Source organism: Etheostoma spectabile, chromosome 2, assembly GCF_008692095.1.
Source record: "Etheostoma spectabile isolate EspeVRDwgs_2016 chromosome 2, UIUC_Espe_1.0, whole genome shotgun sequence".
Lineage (NCBI taxonomy): Eukaryota > Metazoa > Chordata > Actinopteri > Perciformes > Percidae > Etheostoma > Etheostoma spectabile.
In genome coordinates, this window is record NC_045734.1 from 28,231,643 (window position 1) to 28,252,968 (window position 21,326).

The 21,326-nt window shown below is 41.9% G+C and overlaps 1 long non-coding RNA gene across 1 annotated transcript; it reads right to left on the reverse strand.

Annotated features, from left to right (window-relative positions):
• Positions 1-418: 418 nt before the first annotated feature.
• Positions 419-3,579, reverse strand: LOC116670773 (uncharacterized). The gene is made up of 3 exons (XR_004327116.1): positions 3,491-3,579; positions 2,592-2,596; positions 419-428 (listed from the first exon to the last, which is right to left on the reverse strand). It is a non-coding gene; the product is annotated as an uncharacterized LOC116670773 (long non-coding RNA).
• Positions 3,580-21,326: the final 17,747 nt, after the last annotated feature.

A 21,326-nucleotide genomic window follows, 5' to 3' on the forward strand; every position in this document is an offset into this window, starting at 1 on the left:
CAAATTCACCTGTAGCCTACCACCAGCTAAGCCAACTCAACCACTGCACCCTCGAGATTAGGGAGTTTTGCAGCCTGGGATTAAAAAAGATGAACTAAAAGCAAGATGTGGTCGACCATTGCCATGGGCCAAGAACAACACCTCTGGTTCAAGGTAAGACAGCTCTGGCTCGTGGTCCCGCGTGTTAATGTTTATTGCTGGTGTAATGAGCAGTGTAACGGTTTGTCAGGCTGCCTATGGCTTTGCTAATTGGGGAACAAACTGCCGCTGGTGCTCTGTGCACACTTTCGTTATTGTGTGACTGGCAGGTGCCTGTTAGGGGTGATTCAGAGGTGGCAGAGTAACTTAACTGATGCCTTTGGATGGGGAAAGATGCTAACAATAGGAGAGAAGGTTCCACTGGTGTGTATACAACAAGCTGGTGTCTCCTTGGATGCAGCTGATTTAATTCCCTAGGTTAGGAACACTGCTGGGCTACAGCTCATGATGAAATGTTGCCTGTGTACAATGCATCCTATCTGATGTTGTCAGATACGTATGTTTGTTTGGGCTTGGATTTCTTTGCGCATGATCCTTAGGTTTGTCTCCACATGTGTCCACAGTCCTATGTGTAATCTGTGTGTGTGTGTTTGGTGTGTATTTACCAAGGGTGACAGTTTCTCAGTCTACATGGAGTTGGTTTGGGAACCGGAGGGCTGCTAGCTCAAGGCCCTGTACGGACCAAAGTACAGAGTGTGGATTGGCAGCTGGAGAGATGCCAGTTAACTTCCTCTTGAGCAAGGCACCGTTACCCTCCCCCCCCAACCGCTCAGGGTGCTGGTCCAGCACTGGCAGCCCACTCATCTCGGCCATCTCTCCATTAGTGCATGTATAGAATCTGAGCATGTGTGTGTATTTCAGGCCTGTGTGTAGTGACAAAAAAAATACAAAATTTAAATTTCCCCACTGGGGATCAATAAACAGTGACATTTTTGATTCTAAATTTCACAAGTTTACAAAAAAAGTTTTGCAAAACTGAAAGATTCCTACTTTAGCGTACATATTTCTTGCACCTCAATATTAATGTTTAGTGGTCTGTGGGCACTCTTGGGATTTTATTTTACTATGTTATTATTTATGGAAGTGATTCAATAGATCAAAAGAGGTAATTTGATGGATTCAGATACTCTCCTAATTAAAAACAAGCGTGAGGGTGTTCTCTAAAAAGATAATGGATTCATTTAGCATTTTGAAATGCTGGAGTGCTGGCATATTACCCCTTTGTCCTGTTTTTGAGGAGCAATTGCAGTACTAGCTTTTGAGTACCCGTTCTATACTTTCTGAATTAGAGATGGTTTTTCTTCTTTTGACTCCAAGTGAGTGGATGTAGAGGTGATTTATCTGCTGTGCACTCCAGTTAATTGTTGCTCGTTTGACATTATAAAAGCTTCACCCTTCCGGATAATCATGTCACTGTAGCCCTTTGTGAATAAAGGTTGGGAAAGACGCTGCCGTAGATTTTCACTTGAAGAGACCGATATCAGTTAGTGATTGCTGGCTGAGGGTCGCCTGTGTGTCATCTCTCTGAGCACCCATGGGTCTCTGATTTGTACCACACAGGTGCAATGCATTCACTTACGGCCATTTCCCTCTCGTCTGCTCCTTTTCCACATTTTAATCTTTCATCCCCACTTTCTTTTTCCTCGTTTTCCTCCTTTTATCATGAGCTGCCTATCTGTTAATCTCTCCCTCACTCACCCACCCTGACCATTTCACCTGATCGTCCCTCTTTGCGCCCTCCTCCCTCAGCCCCTCCTCTCTTTCTCAGGCTCTCTCCAACCCGTCACCTCATTCTTTTCTTTTTCTTTTACCTAACACAAAGTAGTTGGATTTGAATGGAAACCCATCTAGGCTACAGTCTCCACTTCTCACCCCTTTGTCCGCCTCTCTTCCTCTCGCTCCCTCTCTCTCGGTGCCTGCGGCCCTCAGTGGTGACATAATTTAATATTGGCGGTGTCATATTAAAGAGAGAGGAGGCTGAGGTTGTCAGCGCGGTGCGAGGGACCGCATTGATTTAGCGCCAGCATCACAGAGGGAGCATCTCTCTCTATTTTATTAGTAGGCTACGGTCAATCCGATGCAGTGACAGGTAGGTGGGGCAGCGCAGCTCGAATAAACAGCTGGAAGGCATTGGTGGAAGTAGCACCACGTACTGTACAGTGTTTCCTGCATATTCACAGTGAAACCATGCAGGCACCACACTCAAAAAAATGAATCAGGGGGGTTGTGGACTTTAAATAGTTTTTTAATGTTCAGTTTAATTAAAATAAGTGTATTTGTTAGGTTTTTTTCGAGTAAAGTCTATGTAATTGTGATTATTGTTACCTATAAAAACTATAAATATGTTGAAGAATCCCAAAACATTTAGTTAAAGTGAATTAGGAATGCAATACTTGGTACATCCTGCAGATGGCAGTAAGACTAAAACGTGAGATGCATCAGACTGCGCATGCGTAAAGATATTTGAACTCCTGACCAGACCTGCCTCGGTTAATTTTGGCGGAAAAGTTCGAGATGGTGTTCGGTGTCTGATAAGGAAAAGGTAGGTGAACTTTTTCTTTCACTCAAACCTGTTTTGTGGCATATTCATGTTGAGTATGAACGTCCTTTGTGTTTCTGATGCACGCTAGTGTAAAAGCAGGTGGCTCTTTGACATGTTCGCTAGCAAACTTAACTTTTTATTTGGTTAAGCTTAAATATAGTTTGTTAATCTAAAGTTAAAAAAAATTAATTGGCTGAATTAACAATCATTGTGTCACTGTAACATAAATTAATTAAATTAAATGACCTTAATATTTTTGTTTTTCACTAACCTAATAAAAACACGTGGAACCTGTTGACATAATAAATTTAATTAAAGGCAACGTTTCAATTTCAAGTAGTCAAGGAGTTACGAAATACTTTGTGTCTGCTGTCAAACTAGCAGTTTTTATTTTTGTCAGTATCTTCCGTCTATGCAGTAATTAGCATAGGCTTAGCAGTGCTTCCCACAGATTAAACAGCAATTTGTGTGTAGTCATACACTCATTTGCATATTTTTGACATCATTACACAATCATTTGCATGGAGCTTAGTGGTTGTGGCTTTACCAAAATAATAACATTTTTGTGTTGTCTTATAATTATTACTTAGGTAACCTGTATTTGATGTAAGACAAAAATTCTACAAAGAGAGGGAAAATATCAGTAAAGATTTCCCAAAGAAGGCTGGCTGGCCCCGGGCCAGGCCGGCTCAGCTGCGTCTTTCTCACGCCGCGTCCCACTGTCTCTCCTACCTACACCGGCCCCCCGCACCCATGTCCCTTCTCCCCCTTCTACCTGCATGCGCGCTGTACGCAGTGCCGGCGCACATGAGGAGAGGGGACAGGGGAGGGACTGCTCCTCTGAGGTGACAGTTTTGGTGGCCACAGGAGAGAAATACCTCACGCTGCTCGCTGGGAAATACTGGCAACTTTTTTACAGAAAATCGCTGTCTTTTCTACAGAAAGTCGCCAGATTTGTCGCTAGTCTCTCTTGTGAGCAAAAAGTTGCTAAGGGGGTCGGAAAACTTGCTAAATCTAGCAGCAAAGTTATGTTGGAAACACTGTTTTCATGGAGACAGACGCTGTGTGCACGGAGGGGAGGGGAGGGGTTGTGCGTGTGTGTGTGTGTGGTGTGTGTGTGTGTGTGTGTTTGTAGAGTGACAGAGAGACGGAGGAGAGCAGGGTAAGGGAATGCATCTGAGAGAATGTGTGTTTTAAATAACGTAAAAAAAAAACAAAAAAATAAATACAAATAATAATAATAATAATAATAATAATAATAATAATAATAATAATACGCAATGCGTGGCAGCCGGTGTTGATTGTCTGTGGGAAACACTGCTTAATGTCTAAGCAAATGTGTAATGTATGTGTTTGACAACAGTTAAGTGCTGCTGTCAGGGGCACTAATGATAATTAGCATTCGTGGTTAGGTGTGAGTGGGTTTGGTTTAAGAGTCTATTTCTTTACACCGCATGCCACTTTGATGTGTGAATAACGCAGAATCCAGCCCGGCTTCCCACTTTCTTTAAAACCTGTGTTTTAAAACGTCTGTGTGTGTGACTGTGAATACTGGAGGTGTAAATTTGCCAAAGGTTTTAGGGACTTTAGCGTGAATCCTTTTTTACCCCCAAACACTCCATTCTAAATGTGAAACTAGAGATGGCATACTTTCTGGAACTTATTCTTTTCCTTCCATGGCTCGTTGGCTCAATTCAATTTTATTTATAGTATCAATTCATAACAAGAGTTATCTTAGTGGTGCATAGTGCTACAATCCTTAGTGCATGCACCAGTGTGACCTCCGTCAGTCAATGGGTGTTATTCTGTTATATGTGGTGGTTGAGTATAGTATTTTTTGACTTTAACCGCTGTTTTCCTTTTGTCTGCTGATTGCGGTCAGCCAATGAGAAGTGAGTTGCTCTGTTCCCTCATTGAGTACACCTGTTACTAGTGCTCACTTCCCATGAAAGCCCACGCTTTCTACACAAATTCTTTTTAACCTGTATTTTTATTTGTATTTTTTAGTAGCTTATACATCTGCATGTGTGTGACTGTGGAGCCAAGTTGTAACAATATGTGTGTGCTGGGGGCAAGTAGTTCATGTGTGAGGAGAGAGGCTGTGGTCCTGGGCAGCTAGGTGTAAGTGTTATGAAACGAGCCTGGTGGGGAATGTCAATTTCTATTTGTGGTTTGATTCTATAATTTTGCCCGTAATCTAATAATGACAAAACGGAACAGACAAAAAGCTTTTGGAAGACAAAGCCGGACTTCAAGGTTTGGCTTACACCTGGTCAATATATTGATGTTGGCAACGTTGCGGGATGTCGGCGGGCAGCAGGTGATGGAATATGTCACAGAGCATTTCGATTCCATGTGTATTTGTGTCAAATGGCTGTGGAGGGATCGATCCGCCGTGCAAAATGATGTATGCGTGTATCATGCGATGAGGTGCGGGGCCAAGGCTTTTAGGCTGCAAGCTCCGTAATTCATTACGTGTGTGTGTGTGTGTGTGTGTGTGTGTGTGTTAGACTGTTTGTGTGATTCATAATGAAACCCACCCGGCTATGAGGGAACTCATTAGACTCCTGTCGTCTCCCATCCCAATAGGAAAAATACCTGGCATCTGGGAGTTTATATTCCCTCTTCTTTACAACATTTGTCTCTCTCTCTCTCTCTCTCTCTCTCTCTCTCTCTCTCTCTCTCTCTCTCTCTTTCTTCCACACTGTGCCACAAAATCCAAGAGCAATCACCAATCAATCTTGTACACTCACCTAGCCCTGTCTCTGCTGCTAACAACCACCTGCCTCGTGTTTTCCTTTGCCGCACACTCAGTCTCCCCTTCAGTCCAATTCAAACCCATCCTCTTCATCTGCTTTTGTATTGTACCCCATCACGACTCATCAGACTCATCGCCTCATCCTCCCTTAATCATGTCATCCGTGCATCCTTCCCATCCTCTTTACTTCAGCCGAAACACCTGTCACTCTCCTTCCTTGTCTCCTCCACACTTAACAGGCTGCTATTATAAAACTCCCAAGTGATTGCTTGTCACAGCTGATTGTATGACTCTGACACCTCTTTCCTCCCTGCCCTCCTCTCACCTACCCCGTACCTCTCATATATATATTTTTTTTCTTTTGTCGCCATGGAGATCCTGTGTGCCTGTGCAAGTCATATCACAGGTTTAGTGCAGGCAAAACGAAAGCGCATGTTCATGACAATTCGTTCACGCGAGAACGTGAGCAAAAACGACAGCCAATCAAGGGCAACCAGGACGGCATCGGAGGCACTCCCTTTTTCAGGATCCAAGGAATGAACTCGTGGAGTACAGCTCCAAGTTCTACCCCAGAGAGGACTTATTTTTGGAAATAAGTTGTTCTAAGTTTAGCCTCCGAAAAAAGGACTGAATGTGGGACAAAACCTGTTTTACATTATTGAGAATTCAGAACCACAGTAAAGCATTTCTTATTCAATCGAGAATACAGATGAATGGTCATTTCAGAGACTGTCGGTCATTCATGCAAAAGCCCTATGGTCACTTGTATATTGAGACTCTTGCCCTTGGTAGTGGGACTTTTTCAGTCCCGATACCGATGCCTGGGCTACGTGTATCTGTCGATACCCGAGACTGATCTGATACCGTTGTTGAATTAATTACAAACTGTATACCTTACACTTAGACTTCTCTTTATTAATCCTTTTGGGATGACTCCCGCAAGGAAATTGAAATTTCCAGCATCCGTTTCAGCAAGAATACAGTATAAAAGACTGGTTGCGGTGGAACCGGGTTTTGGTACCCAACCCTGCTGAACATAGATGTGCTGTCTCATCTTTGTGGCTCTTTCCTCCCGCTGCTGGGTTTAATTTACCCACATGTCCCCCTCCCTTCACCCTCCGCTCCCCCAGCTTCTCTCCTCCAACCCCTCCTCCAACCTCTGCTCCTCTGTGCCCTCTCTTTAGCGGCTGCGATCCACAGGGTAATGGTGCTTGGCGTCTGGGGTCTGTTCCATCAATCTGTGGCCCCTCTGTCTGGACTGGGTGGGTCAGCCTGGGTTTCCACTCAACCTCTCTCTCTCTCACCAAAAGTTCCTCCCTCATCTCTGCTAAGGCAACACACTGTATTGTCATAATCCTCACCTCTTCTTTCTTTGGCCTTGTTGCAAGATACACAAACCAACCCTGTACCATGGCAAAAATTGGTAGTACATGCACACAAACCTTTTGTGATGGCATTCCTTCATGTCCTTTTCTTTATAAAGGTAATATCCAAATCCCCCAAGACATCACATCATACAAAGAATCCTGCGGTACGTCTACAAACTGCAGAACCCACAATGAGACCTTTTATTGCTTTGAAGTAATCACCTGCAAGCCACACAGGGAGAGGAGGAAAGCATGCCAGGCACAAAAGGAGAACTCATAACCATTAAAGTCAGTACAGTAATTGAATGAAAGGTGGGCTGCTGTTTTAGTGGCTGGGGGGCAGGTAGGTGTCCTAACAAGATGGCAGGCTTCAGGGCTGTTTCTGGTTGGTACAGTAGGTGTTGCATCATTAGATTTTAAGAGCTGATTCAGTGTTTGGATTGGGCTTAGTCAGATGTGAAATGGCAAAAGAGAGAATGCTGTCATTACGGCGGGTAATTTCACACAATGATGGATTGACAGAAAGCCCAGTTTACGTTCCTTGTGTGAATACCTGGCTGTTTTGTGTTCCCAGTGTTTGACTTTGCGTATGTGTGCACTGATGTGGCTCAGTGTGTAGGTGAAGACACTCCTCGAGGCATCTCTATCAGCTGGGTATTTCTTATCTTCATAAACGCAATAGCACATCAGTATGCAAGAATGGATCTTTTTTTTGTTTTTTTTCGTTGTAAAGTGGAACAGTTATAAAATAGAGAGAGATTTGTGTGCGTGCCCAAGCATATGTGTTTGTATGCATTTCTCAGCATGGGCTTATGGAGCAGGTTGTTAGCCACCGTGGCATATGGTGTGCACCCAGGTGATGAGCCAGTCTCCAGTTCAGGCATTTTTTTGTCTGTGCGTGTGCATGCGTGTGTGTATGTGGGTGTGTGCGGTTCCTTCTTTCACTCTGATGGCCATATGTGCCCCGCTCTTCAAAGCAGCCCTCTCTGCCCAGCCCCCCGATGAATTATTGAACTCCTTTTGCATGTGACACCCTAACTATTTGTTGCCTCCTCTCTGGCGGGGCAGACACAGACTTGAGGAAACAATCACTCAGCGTCCATGTCCGCACCCTCCCACCTGATTCCCCATCATCTCTCTGGGCCCCTCTCTGGTCCACTTTCCAGATCCCATATACTCATCTTTAACATCCTCTTGTAACTGTAGCACTCCTTCGCCCCCATTGTCTCCTTATTTGATGTCTCTCTGTCCTTATTACCCCACTGATTGGCCTCTCAAATGACTCCATGCTTAATTTGGTCTTTATCTCTCTCTCTCTCTCTCCTTTTCTTTCTCACTCTTCCTCTCATTCTCTTTCTGTCCAAAAAAGTCAATCTTTCTCCCAGCTCCGGCCTCAGGGACTGCGACCGCTTGAGGAATCCAATAAGGTTGATTAAGTGATGACAGTATAATTACAGCGATGGCACAGGCACAATCAATCTCTTGCTTCCTGAATGGGATAAATGAGCCGACCCGGGTCATCAGCGTATAGGAGATAGCGGTTCAGATGGAGGCCCGGAGACTAAGACTACGTTCGCACTACAAGCCTTAGTGCTGAATTTGGATTTGTTTCTCAGGTCACCTTTTTTTTGTGTGGCTGTTTACATGCTAGAGCTGCTCACTACTACTTCGAGACAAAAAGCATGATATGTGAAAGTTGACAACTTTATAGAGAATAAAAAACCAACCAAAGAAGATGGGAAAAAAGCTCCCCAATTCAAGACTTGAACAAGGAAAATGATTCATACCGGACACGTACCGCTCGGTAAACTAAATGCTTTGGTTGTCCACTTGTATAGTGACAATGTGAAAAGAAATATGAAGCTGAGAATGTAAACTACAATCTCAATACAAACGTGCAAGATTCATGCTTGCGAAAAACAAGAGGCTGGTTGCCTCTACATGAGCACGTGTAGAATGTACTTGGCAAAGACACATATTGGAATTTAATCTACAACATGTGGCCACATCCGGTGGTGGTCTGGATCACATTGCCATCTATTTATTGTATCTCCGCCATGTGTAAATGCAGTCTGTACAGACCTGCCACGTTCTTATCCCAACGAGTTGAAAAGACTCTGCTGCTACATACTGTCCCTTCCTCCTTTACGGTGTCAACTCTACCTATTTTCTCTTTACAAACAAAGGCAGTGTGGCGTCGGGGGTTCATGGCGAACTGCTACACCGCGCAATGTGAAAGTCACGTGACTGACCGGGGGAGTACATCCCTACTACTAGCAATGAATAAACGAGTTGGCATAGGTACAGAAAAATGGCCTAAGGTTGCATCAGCCATGTTCATCTGTCACATGATCACGCCTCATGAGTCATAGCAAGAGATTCTGCATCTCTACCTCCCACCTGGGACGTACCATGTTCTTTCTCTTTTTAAGTGTAGGCAGAATTGAAATAACAAGACTACTTATTAATACAATGCAACAGCCTATGATCAGTTATCCACATTAACCTATCCAGAAACCGCATTGCTCTTTAATACCAGATGTTAAGGGGATCACAGTCACCTACAGAGAGATGGTAGCAAATGGAGAAAGCAGCATGCAGGCAGTTGGGAGAACCCTTTCATCATATCTGTCACTGACATCTGAGCCACTTGCTAATCCTTCTTGAGGAAGGCTCCCCAGTACCGTTCACAGATCGATGAAGGCTTAATTACCTGGTGCAGGGCTCCAACGCCCAACATGAAATGCAAGTTTTTAGGAAAAAGTGACTTGAATGTGTAAATGTTTTGACTATTGGGTGGTTTGGTTGCTGATCGTAACGAGACCAGACTGGGGACTCTTTTTTCCTCTTGTTTGTTGCAGCGTATGCTGTCTTGTTTTCTCGCTGAAGTCTAGTAGCAGGTGGCTTGGCATCTGGTCAACATGCTCATAACCCCCCAACAAAGCTCATCTCAGCGCTTCATCTTTCCGGTCCTATGGTCATCATTAGCAAGTGTTTGCAGATATGGTAATATTGCTTGTGAATTTCATTGATGGCCCATAATGAAGTTTCCTTGTGACTTTGCCAGATGGGGAAACCAGGAACTCTGAACAAAACCAGTATTACATTCAGGAGAGGGCGAGCGAACTGGATGAAAATTCATGACATGGTGTTTCAACACATTTCAGCGATCATCAAATGATTATGGTTTTTACATTTGAATACCTTCAAAAACGGGTTCATCTACAAGAATTATTCAATTTAATATCAAAAAGCCGTTCTGCACTTGAAAAGGGTCAGGTGTGCTGGGTGTTTGACACGGGAGCAGAGGCCCTTTCATCTTAAAAGACTTAGTGGAGGAGGCATATTCATGGTCATAACTCATTGGGACGCTCCCACTTCTTTGAAGGGAAATTAACCACAGTTAAAAGGCCTTTGTCAACCCAGACAATCAAAGAATTAATGGCAGCTTGGTGAATATTTTAATATCTACAAAGAAACTGGATCTGCCATCTGTTTCACTTTACAAGATGGTGAATAATGGCTGTTGAAACCCATATTTCAACGGAAGGGTGGGGGGGGATTTTGGCCCCATAATGTCGCTGGGTGTATCAAAAGCTTAACGAAAGTAACTTGGAAAAAGTGGATGGAACAAATAAGACACAATTTGTGATATCAAAGCGGTGCCAAACGTGCCATGGTGCCACAGACACACACACACACACAAACACACACACACACACACACACACAAACACCACTACCAACCTACATGCTTAAATGTACATGTACTCGCTCATCAGATTTCATGTTCGCTCCATTCCTCGTTCCCTCACTGTCTCCTCCATCCCTCTCCCACCACACCTTTGAAAACGTCAAACAATATTGACTTTATTTATTTAATTGACATTGCTCCTGCTGACACTGGGACCTTGCACAAACAATGACGCAACGGTTTGGAAACTCTGTGATGAGCGGAATAGGGGAGGGAAGAGAGGAGCACTCATTCCTCGCTCTTACCCTCCTCCCTTGTCAGTCCGTTGGGAGGAGAAGCTTAAGTACTTTGGAGCTGGAGTGTCTGTCTTTCACACATCAAACGATTTGTTTTATCCGGTTCATATTCTCCCCTTCAGACCCTGCGCAGCCTGATAGAGCTTTGATGATGAAACGTAGAGGACATCCGTGCATTATATCTGAATTGGCATGCACGAAGGTGTGTGTATGCGTGTGTGTGTGTGTGTGTGTTTTGTTTGTCGCTCAACAACAATGTAATTTCAAACAAGCTCCTGCTCAGACAGCATTGCCAACAGCCTACCTCATTCTCAACACCTGGAACTGATGTCATCCTTCACTGCTCTTTTTCTCTCTCTCCCTTTATTCCCCACGCTCCATCCTTCTCGCCCTCTCTCAACATTGTTAGAATACATGAAAAAAGGTAATTAACAGCAGACAGGATTTCCTAAACATCTATAACCGTTGCAAAACACAAAGTATCAAAAGGAAGTCAGAGATGATTCGTAGGGAGGATAAGAGGGGATAACACATGGCTTGGAATGTGGCTTTGAATGGGGCATGGGATGGAGTATTAGCCAACAAACATGTCCCTTCAATCCCTTCAAGGAATATCCGTAAAAGAAAATAATAATAAATAAGGCTCATCCAAATAACAGGGAACCCACTTTTCAAAAATGTTCTTGAAAATATCATCAGGTTTGTTGCAGTGTGTGACAGTCGGATTAAATTATAGCCTTGCATTGGAAATAACGTCCCAAGACCCTTGGAGGAAAAACTGATGAGTGGGTTAAAAGATGAAAGCTGAATGTTTCAGTTTTTTGTCAAAAAACTTTGTGGCAGAGAATCGTGATATCAATTCTAAGCAAAAAAAAAGCATGATTAAAATGTTTCCCCTAATCGTGCAGGTCTAGTGCCCATGGCAGCCAATCACATGTTGATGTGTTGGGACCAAACGCCCCACGGGCCCCGGGACAGTGTCTTCCTCAACTTTGACCTTGAGCATTGTGGGTTGTGAGCTACTGTGCTGATGGAAAACGCGATGGGCGCAGCAGTCGGAGCTACAGCTGATCGTGTTGCTAGTCTACTTCGAGGGGTTCTTCTTTTTAAGGCGACCATTTTGTAAGCAAGAACTACATAATTACTATCCCTCTGGTTGTCTTTGGGTCTAATTTGACCTGTTTTCAAAGCTTCTATAACAGAAATGTGGGTGTCTTTCTACATAATTGCCCAAAAAATAACATGGATGGATGTTTCCTTAACGCTAACGTTGTCCTTGGGTCAAATTTGACCCTTATTTAATTTTTTTTGGCTCAAAAAATGGGCTGTCCAAATAAGCGCTGAAAATGTCAACAATAAAAATATCAAAAAAGCACCGACAACATTGAAAAAGCGATAACAATTTTTGATTTTTTTCATGGTTGACACAAGCTCGGTACTTTCAATGACGTTTGGGTGTTTTATTCAATTTAATTGCATTGGCCTGATTAAACTGACAGTCTGTGATTATCCTTGGACATCCTCTGATCTTATTGGTTCAAATAATTTACAATTTCTGCTTTTTTTAAACACAAAGAATGGATATTATTTCATAAAAAAATAGGTTTACTGGCCATCGGTTCCAAAAATAAGTATAAAGCTAGTGGTAATAAGTTGGTTATTGGGGTGGATATACAGCACTGGTGGCAGCAACAAAAAACAGTGTGTGATTTTTATGTTGGTTTTGACCCGGAAGGACATCACAAGGTCTAAAGGAAGGCCTACACCTAAGCAAGATGGGATTACCGAGGCAAGTCGTGTGCGTGCGGGTGCACGTTCTTTACCTCTCCTTGTTTTCTTTCTCACACGCCTCTGCCTGTACATCTCTCGATCGGTGAGTTGGTGCGCGTAAGTTAATATTTGTCTGTGTGTAAAATCCCATAATTTGCTCGTGTGAATGTTTTCGCGCTACGTGATATAAATCTGACGCGATGCATTTGAACATTGACAAGCTCCTGCTACGAAAGACATTTGACAACTGCTTTCACAGCTTAGTGGCAACTGAACTGAGTCTTCTATTAACAAGAAGTACATTTCTGTGAATGTAAAAAGTGTAATGATGCCTTTACCTTTGAACTAAACAACTGCTATTTACTTTCTTTGAAATGTTGCTCCTATCTGACTTGGTTCTGTTCTGACTCTGACAGTTACTAATGCACAACAGAGGCCAGAACTCAAAAATCCGCAAAAAAATCTGATGACAGCTATTCGGTTTTTTTGGTCCCCTAGTTGGATTCTTTGTCAGCGAGCATGTTAGGCATTGGTGTGACAGCAATGGTTTAGACCTGCTCCTAAACCCAAGAAGACAATCAATCCAGAGTTCTCCTTTGGGAATGGTTTTTAATCCGGCCGAGGAAATGGCGGGCCAGTGTCTGGCACTGGAAATACCAGCTCATATGTCTCAAAGCTATCACTGCATGAGACACTACATCATGACCATGAATCAGGCTCTAACTAAACCTGCATGGCCTGGAGCCACTACATGTGTCACCACGGCGAGCTGGAAATATCAGAGCGCTACACCCTTGCCACCGCTGTACTTTGGCATGACAAAGAGTCAGCGTTCTGGACGTGCACAAAATCCCAAAACGTCTGCAGCTAGTCACATCATGGTGTTACACCTCCTCGCCTTCGCATCCGCTCCCGCCACCCCATTCTTCTATCCCTGTTTCTGTCAAAAGCCCATGATCAAATGCACTTGCTTAGATTTATATAGTTCCATTGTGCTGTGTCTCCGTTTCCATTTCTCCTCTCCTCTACCTCCCCTCCTGCGCTCTCCAACCCTTCCTCCATTCTCTCTCTCTCTCGCTGTGGGTTGTCATATGCATTTTCCCTACAAGGCGCAGTGATATTCAGACTTCTCAGCTGTTTGAAAATGGCATTAAGCAAAAAAAAGTTAGGCCGCATGGCAAGCACACTGGTTTACTCCCGGGCATCTTTTTGATGGATTTACCCTCTGTGTCAGAGGTTGTCTGATTGATGGTCAAGCTGAACAGCCTTAGCATCTCCCCTGTCACGATCAAGGCATACAAATTAATTTCATCTGTCAGACTCAGATCTAAAAAAAACAAAACATACTCCAATATGTCAATGGCTTGCACGTGAGCAAAATGATTGATTGATGAGTCATTCATTTCTTATAATGAAATTTCATTTTCAAGTTTCGTCTTTGAGTCCTTTCTTATAAGGTACTGTTATGCAGACAACAGTAGCATGGAGGAGAAAAGGGAGTTCCTGTTCAGTGGAGGGTATTCTCAATCTGAATTTCAGTTTTAAATACAGACACACTCTGATCAGTGACATTGAAAGGCATGTACTAGCTCCATTGTGTAATGTTTTGAGGGGATTCTTAGCCAAAACCCCTTTGTTCTTTCCCGAATATGTGCTCATTCGTGTGTAATTACTTCCACCAACTAATCAAACTATTCTCGTAAGCGTAGAATCTGCCATTCAGAATCTTATGCAATAATCGTATACAATACATACGAGCGAGCGAGCTGGAATGGCGGCAGCCATGTTGCGCCTCCATCTTTAAAATACATTAGCCAGAGAGAGACGCATCTCGGCCTTTCGTGCTTTTACACTCAGTGGCACCATGACGAATCACAAATAGAGATTACTCACGACTGCATGCAGATTTGAAAGCCGGTTGATGATGGACCATCACGCCAAGGAATCGCCAAGGACGTTAAAAAGAGAATTAAAAGGACAACGCGACAGGCAAAGCAACAAAGACCAAAGTTAATATTGGAGTGGCTTTTCCAAGATGGAAGGCAACTTTGGCGTCCCTTTGAAAATCATTGCCCGATTTTAAAAGGGAGGCCAAAGTTGCCTGCTTTCTTTTAGAAAGGTAATTCAGCCTATCTTTGCTTGGCTAACTATCACATGGTTGTGCGTAACGCTAGAACGACGTCTAGAACACTTTTCGCGGCAACGATAAAAAAGGATTGTCTACCTCAGTAACATAAACGTAATCGTATATGTTGTGATTTCCCTGGCAGATAACTCGCGTCATGCAGTTGTAACAGAGACGAGCTACAGCTAGAACAGCTGTTTGTAACCATGGAGATCCTAAGAGATATTTCGGTTTCATTGACATTGTTCCTACTGTTCAGAGAACTGCATTAAACACACAAACCTCCGTTGATTCTCTCCTTTGTCTTTGGAAGGGATTACACTCCCTTCTCTATGTTCTATATTTTTTACCAAATACCTCGATATCAATACCTCAATATTGTAGTGTCAATATAATATTGGTGCTTTCACAATATTGCAATATTACGATATTACAACATCCAAAATCTAAGACAATATCTAGTCTCATATCACAATATTGATATAATATTGATATATTGCCCAGCCCTAGCCTATGCTATAAACATTGCCTTACACTATTAATCTTGTACAATATACAGAATAACGATAGCACTGATACTTTACAAACATTAGCCTGCATTTGTTTGGGAACCTGATAGCTGATGTTGGCAATGAAATGGTACAGAAATAATAAAAACGTAAAACTAATATTACACTGGAAGAGACACTCACGGACGAAGTTGTACTTCTTGGAGTTATAACGCGCTCATAAGAGTTAAAACATGCTCGGAATGGGGGGTGGGGGAGATAGAAAGTAATATTCAATGATCATGGCCAATTTCACTGTAGATGGGAGAAACACAATGCAGTTTTCTCTGCAATGGGAACTTTTCTTTTTTTTGGACACTTCTGATTTTTCTCTTACTTTGAAATCCCAAGTGAACTACACCATAATCAAACCGCCTATCAAAAGGCCCCGTTGGCTTTCATGTTGTCTGCTAAACAACATTAAAAAACACCCTGAGAACATTTGATCCTCATTAGAAAAGTAGAGTTGAGACACACATGGCTTACATCTGAATCTTTTGGGGCCTGTTGACCTTGTGTATATTATATACAGTATGTACATACATACATTTAGAATGTTTGTGGATCCTCTTAGGATGGACTAAAGCTCATATCTTCCATTAGACATTCGAAACACAACCATGCCTCTCAAACGGGTCTCAAGTAGGGTTTAGGCTCAACAGCATTTAACCAAATCCATCTCCAGTAGGGGTGTGCGAAAAACTCCATTCACGTTCATGAATCGGTTCAAACTCTACCGATTCAAAATCCATTCATAAAATTCCACAAATCGATTTGTTATTTTTTTCATATTGTAAAGGCATGCAACAAGTAACTGCATTCACATACTGTGAATCCTTTTTTTCTGATTGACAAATTGACAATTTCTGAATTGTGCACCCCCGATCTCCAGAAGAAATAATCTAAATCCTTTTGAATCACTATTGATTCTAGCTTTCAGCAAATAACCCACTTTAAATAACTAAAAGTCAAGAATGTTTAGATACCCTTTTTGTTCAGTGGCAGCCTAACTAATGTTTGATAGGTTGGTATTAATGCATGAAAGTGTTCAAATGTATTCATCTATTCTCAGGGAGTCCCTCAGGGCAGAGTGAGCGTTAAGTGGACACTAGGTTGCAGGAATAGATTGGAAAGTGTAGACCTAGTAGAAGTGGCTTACAAATAAGTAGTCATTTCAAAGGTAACCCTGTCTCACAGAAATAGATCAACTGATCAACAGTTATTCTGACGTTCTGAGAGATCCGTGTGTTTGTTTACTGTTTGACTAAAGCTGCAAAGGATCTGAAATCTTTGGGCTCAACTTAAGTCTCCATCATCATTTCCTGATCTCAACCCCAAAAGCAATGCTCATAGCTACACGTTGAAAATGATTATGGAATGTTGATTACAGCTAATGACACATGGAATAAATAATGCAAATGGGCTGTATTTATACAGCACTTTTCTAGTCTTATCAACTACTCAAAGCCCTTTGACACAGTACAGGGACCGCTCACACACTGGGGCCGAGGCTGGCGTACAAGGTGCCACCTGCTAATCAGAATCAGAATCAGAATCAGAATCAGCTTTAATGACCAGGTATGAAGACACATACGAGGAATTTTCCTTTGGAGCAAAGTTGCTCACAATGTGCTTACACATTCAAAACAAACAACCCAACAAACAATATATACACACTAATATAGACACACTCATATATAGATACTCTAAACAGAAACAATGTAGAGAGATGAGTGCAATGAAGAGACCAATAAAATTATTTCAATGTGGAACATAGTGCAAAGGGTACTGGGATGAATAGTATTAAGTTATTATATTACAATATGAACAGTATGAACAGTTCTGAAATAGGAAATGAGAATGATGAATAACTAATGGATAATAAGTGAGATATGAGAATGAGAATGATGAATAAATACTAAATAAATGGAATAATAGTGGAACCAGTAAACAGGAACTGTGTTCTCAGATACACACTCACACGCATCTACACTCCGAAGACGCAGCCACTCGGGGTTCAGTGTCTTGCCCAAGGACACTTCGACATGGGACTGGAGGGCCGGGGATCGAACTCCCAACCTTCACACACACACACACGCACACACACTCCTGCTCACTTTCAAAAAGCCACCTGAGCAGCTGTTAATAATTTGTGTTTGGAAGATTAATCAACCTTTTGATTCACAGGGGCTCGCCAAAGCAGCCGTAGTGAAAGCAGATGCAAATTGCCTCCATTATAAAATGACGGCGAGCTAGTTTTGTTCTCCCAGACACAGATTTCAGCCCAGTAATTGCGCAATTTACACATGAACGTAGAATAAAATAATGAATTTTTTTTCCCCCAAATCCAGACTTAAAGAAGGTATCCAAAATGCAAAAAGACTTTAAGAATGGAAATCTCATTTTGTTGTCTTTGTGTGACCTCTGAACAAAAGGGCTGGCATCAAAGCAGTGCTGTGATTGAGGGCAAAATGACAACCCAATTTGGGACGTGAAGAGCAATCGCGTTTAAGTGATTCTACTTCAGTGGAGAGATTTGGCTGATGCAATTTCTTTCATTTACAGGGGGGCTTTTGAACAAGATGCCCAGAAGCAATGGAATACTGTCACTGAAAAACAAAATTGGAATAACATTTTAGTGCCTCATTGCCAAAATGAAAGATCTCGAAAGTTGGCCACATGGAATTTAAACGCTTGCGATTTTTCTTCTTTCTGCTGCTCTAAAAAGCTGTGTGACACCAATCATTGATTCCAGCCTAATGTGTATAGAAGGAAGAAGCTGTTTGAATGTTGATCAAACACAACTGTAGTGTATGACTTGCAAGGCTGAAAAGAAATATATTTTCACCAGCTTCAATCGGTGCCAAGAAGGGGGCTCCTCTCATTACTGCTCCCTGTGATTGGTGTGATCTTCCACTCCATGGCAGTGAGCTGCCATCTTAAGCTGTCATAGCCTGAAAGATATGGGACAAAACTTACTACACTTTAATCAGGAACCATCACATCGCCTTTAATCAACTCAACTGTCCACGCCATGTCACTCTCTTTGCTGTCTGTACGCCATGCACACATGAGGATTACCTCTTCCGCTCCATATCAGAACTCTTCCTCATTAAAAATAACGTCCCGCATTCTGGAAAGAGTTGGATGTTTTAAAAACAGACAGAATTCAAAAGGAGGTTTGAGGCTGTGAAAAGTTCATTTAAATTTGGATTAGGCACACAATGCCCGAGCTGGAAAGAAAAAAAAAAGTACTTATAAAGTCCTTGAAATTCAAATGAACCATATTAAGGCTGTTGTATTTGGACCAAAGTTTGAACAACTCATTATTATTGTTCAGCTTTTAAACCATTCTGATGCGTCGCAGTCTCACGCTCCCTTGCGCGTTCATTCCCTCTGTTTTCTTCCTCACCTTAATGAGCCCGTCACCAAAAACTAGTTAAAAGGAGCGGGGATTGGTGGGGGACTCAACAATGCTAGCCTGTTGAAATTGTTTGATTGTTTAATTGTAGTTTCTCAAATAAAAACCGGTAGTCAAACGCCAGTTCTGTGATAGTGGCCGGGGGCGTGATCAAGATGGAAAAATAAAGTGATGGGAAATAACATGGTTAATCTCCTGAAAAGTGCCTTTCATGGAATGTGTATTCATGTTAATCATAAGGTACATTTCTACCAATTTAATTTAACAGATTCAACAATATATTCATGCTATTTTTCTGGATTTAGCTACTCACCTTGTGCAGTTCAGGTAAAGACCCTGGTATTTATTTGAGGAATTACGGTGTGTGCACGTGTTCTTGTTTGCTCTGAAGGTTATTATCATATTGGCCCAAATACAAGGTTCCTGACTCACTATGTCTAAAATGAAGCACTGAGTTTGTGTTACCCTGTCTCGAGTGTGGTTCAACCTGTCCTCATGCTTTTATCTGAAGCTGTGCAATGGCTGTTTTCTTAATTTTCATTAAGAAAACAATTGACGTGGTTATGTTTTCACTATGTAGATAGCTCAATTGGTGTTAAAGCTATAGCGCATGATACAAGCCTTCTGTGATTGAGGGTTGAGCATATACTTGTGGTGGTGGGTGGAAAAAAGACTTGATAACATTATCAGTTCATTTACAGATAAAATAACTATTTACATCATAACCAAATTACAGATACCGATGAAAGTATTGTTGGACCATGCCTATGACTATCTGTATTTATTGGGGCTGAAAGTGAATCGTGATAATGAAAATATGTACTTGCGATAAATTAACAGATTCAAATCTACTAATTTCGGCCTTACTGCTGCTTAGTATTCTGTTAAAATACAATAAATTGCTCTTTTGATTGTAACACGTACAGTATAACAGGAAAGTGTAGCCATGATGTGATTAAAATCTTTTTTTTTTTTTTAAATGTAAACAGTTCAGCAGATAAAATACCCATAATTCTATGATCCAAGCAGAAAGTTACATGTTATTATAAATCTCAAAACTGTTTCCTCCTAACTCCTGTCTCATTTTGTTTGTTAGATCATTTTTTGAAGTGTTTCGGGGATCCTAAACATGAAATATAACTCACTCTCATTAAGATCTCATCTGAGCAGCTTTCTGTCATTCAAAGCAGACACTTTGGAACTTTTCTCCTTGGCTCTGGACCAAAGCTGTGATGTCCGCCCAGTTCCACCTGAGAATATATATTCCTCTGTTTTGTGATATGAAAGGCAAAGACATCCCAGAGCTCTCAGATGTTAACTGGATGGCTGATCTTGCATTTGCTGTTCATGTGACTGCACCAACAGTGCAGCAAACTGCAAGGCAAGGGCCTACCTGCACATGAAATGCAAACTAGTGACATCATAGATCATCATCATAATGCACATTTTGGTCACAATTGCATTAGTGGATGTTGATTTAATAGCGACATAATTGCATTTTTGTACTGTGTCTGCTTCACTTTTTTCATGTCCTAATCATAACAGCTGTACCCTTACCAGTCACATCTTATCAAAGACCTTAAAATGTACTGCTTTTCATAATTTGATATAATTAATATTGAGCAGAATTGAGTATCACCTATTGTTCCGTGTCCCTGTTTCTCATGTGGCCCCATGGGAAAATGAATTTCCCACCCCTGTTCTACAGTTTTCTTAGTATAGATAATCCCATTGCAAGACAACCAGCATCATGCTACTATTCTACACAAAGACTTTTCTTTAGTCTGTAGGCCGGGACGTTGGTCTGACATATATTTTGCCTTTAACAAAAATGGGGCCCCACCTTCAACAAGCAAATTAATTTGAGCCCAGAATAGATTTGGGTTTGCTTGCGTATCATTTCTCTTTAAAATATAGTTCATGTCCTTGCAAAGGATGTTTCTGTGCCCCAAGTCTCCCACTGCTTGTTCAGAAATGTGGCACAAATATGACATAACTACTCGGGTCCTTGAATATGAAAAAAAATTGTGCTTAAAAAGAATTTTTATTTAATTATTTTTTTTTTTTAAGTCTAAATCCTGTATGGCAAAGGAATTTTTTGTTATAAATAAATAAATTAAATAAATAAAAGTAAATGGCAGATTACTCACCATGAATAGCTTCTAAAGTAGAGTTCCTATGTCATTGAAAATATTTTTCACCATGGTAACGCCCCGCAGGGCCTTTGGATGTGTTTGTCTGCATGTGTTTGTGTATCTGGAGTGGGTTGTTCCATACTTAAATATATTTAGCTTTTATGAAGGCTCATGTTAATTTCCCATTCATGGCCTTGTGTTGGAATGTTAGCTTCTGTCCCTTTTCTTTTAGGTGTTTTTGGGAAGCTAACTGGTCACACTAAATTATATTCCAAGTGATGTCCTTGACCATCGACGGCTGCTCTCCATGTGGGTAGCGATGGTGAGACATAGTGGTACCATGGACATTTCATGTTTAATTAATCTATTTGTCGGGACCCTGCAGCTGCTGGAGATTTAAACCTCACCGGTTCCTGACCTCTTGCCAAAGATCAAGCTAAAGACCTTAATCTGCACACCCACCTTCAAAAAGGCCCTCTCCATTTCGACAAGCATTTAAATGATAATTAATACTTAAGCTGCCAATTGTAACAGTAACCCACCAAGAAGCGAACCTGCTCTGTGCTCGACGATTTCACTCCGAAGGCCAAATAGCCGTCCACACTAAGGCTGACAGACAGGCTACATTCAGG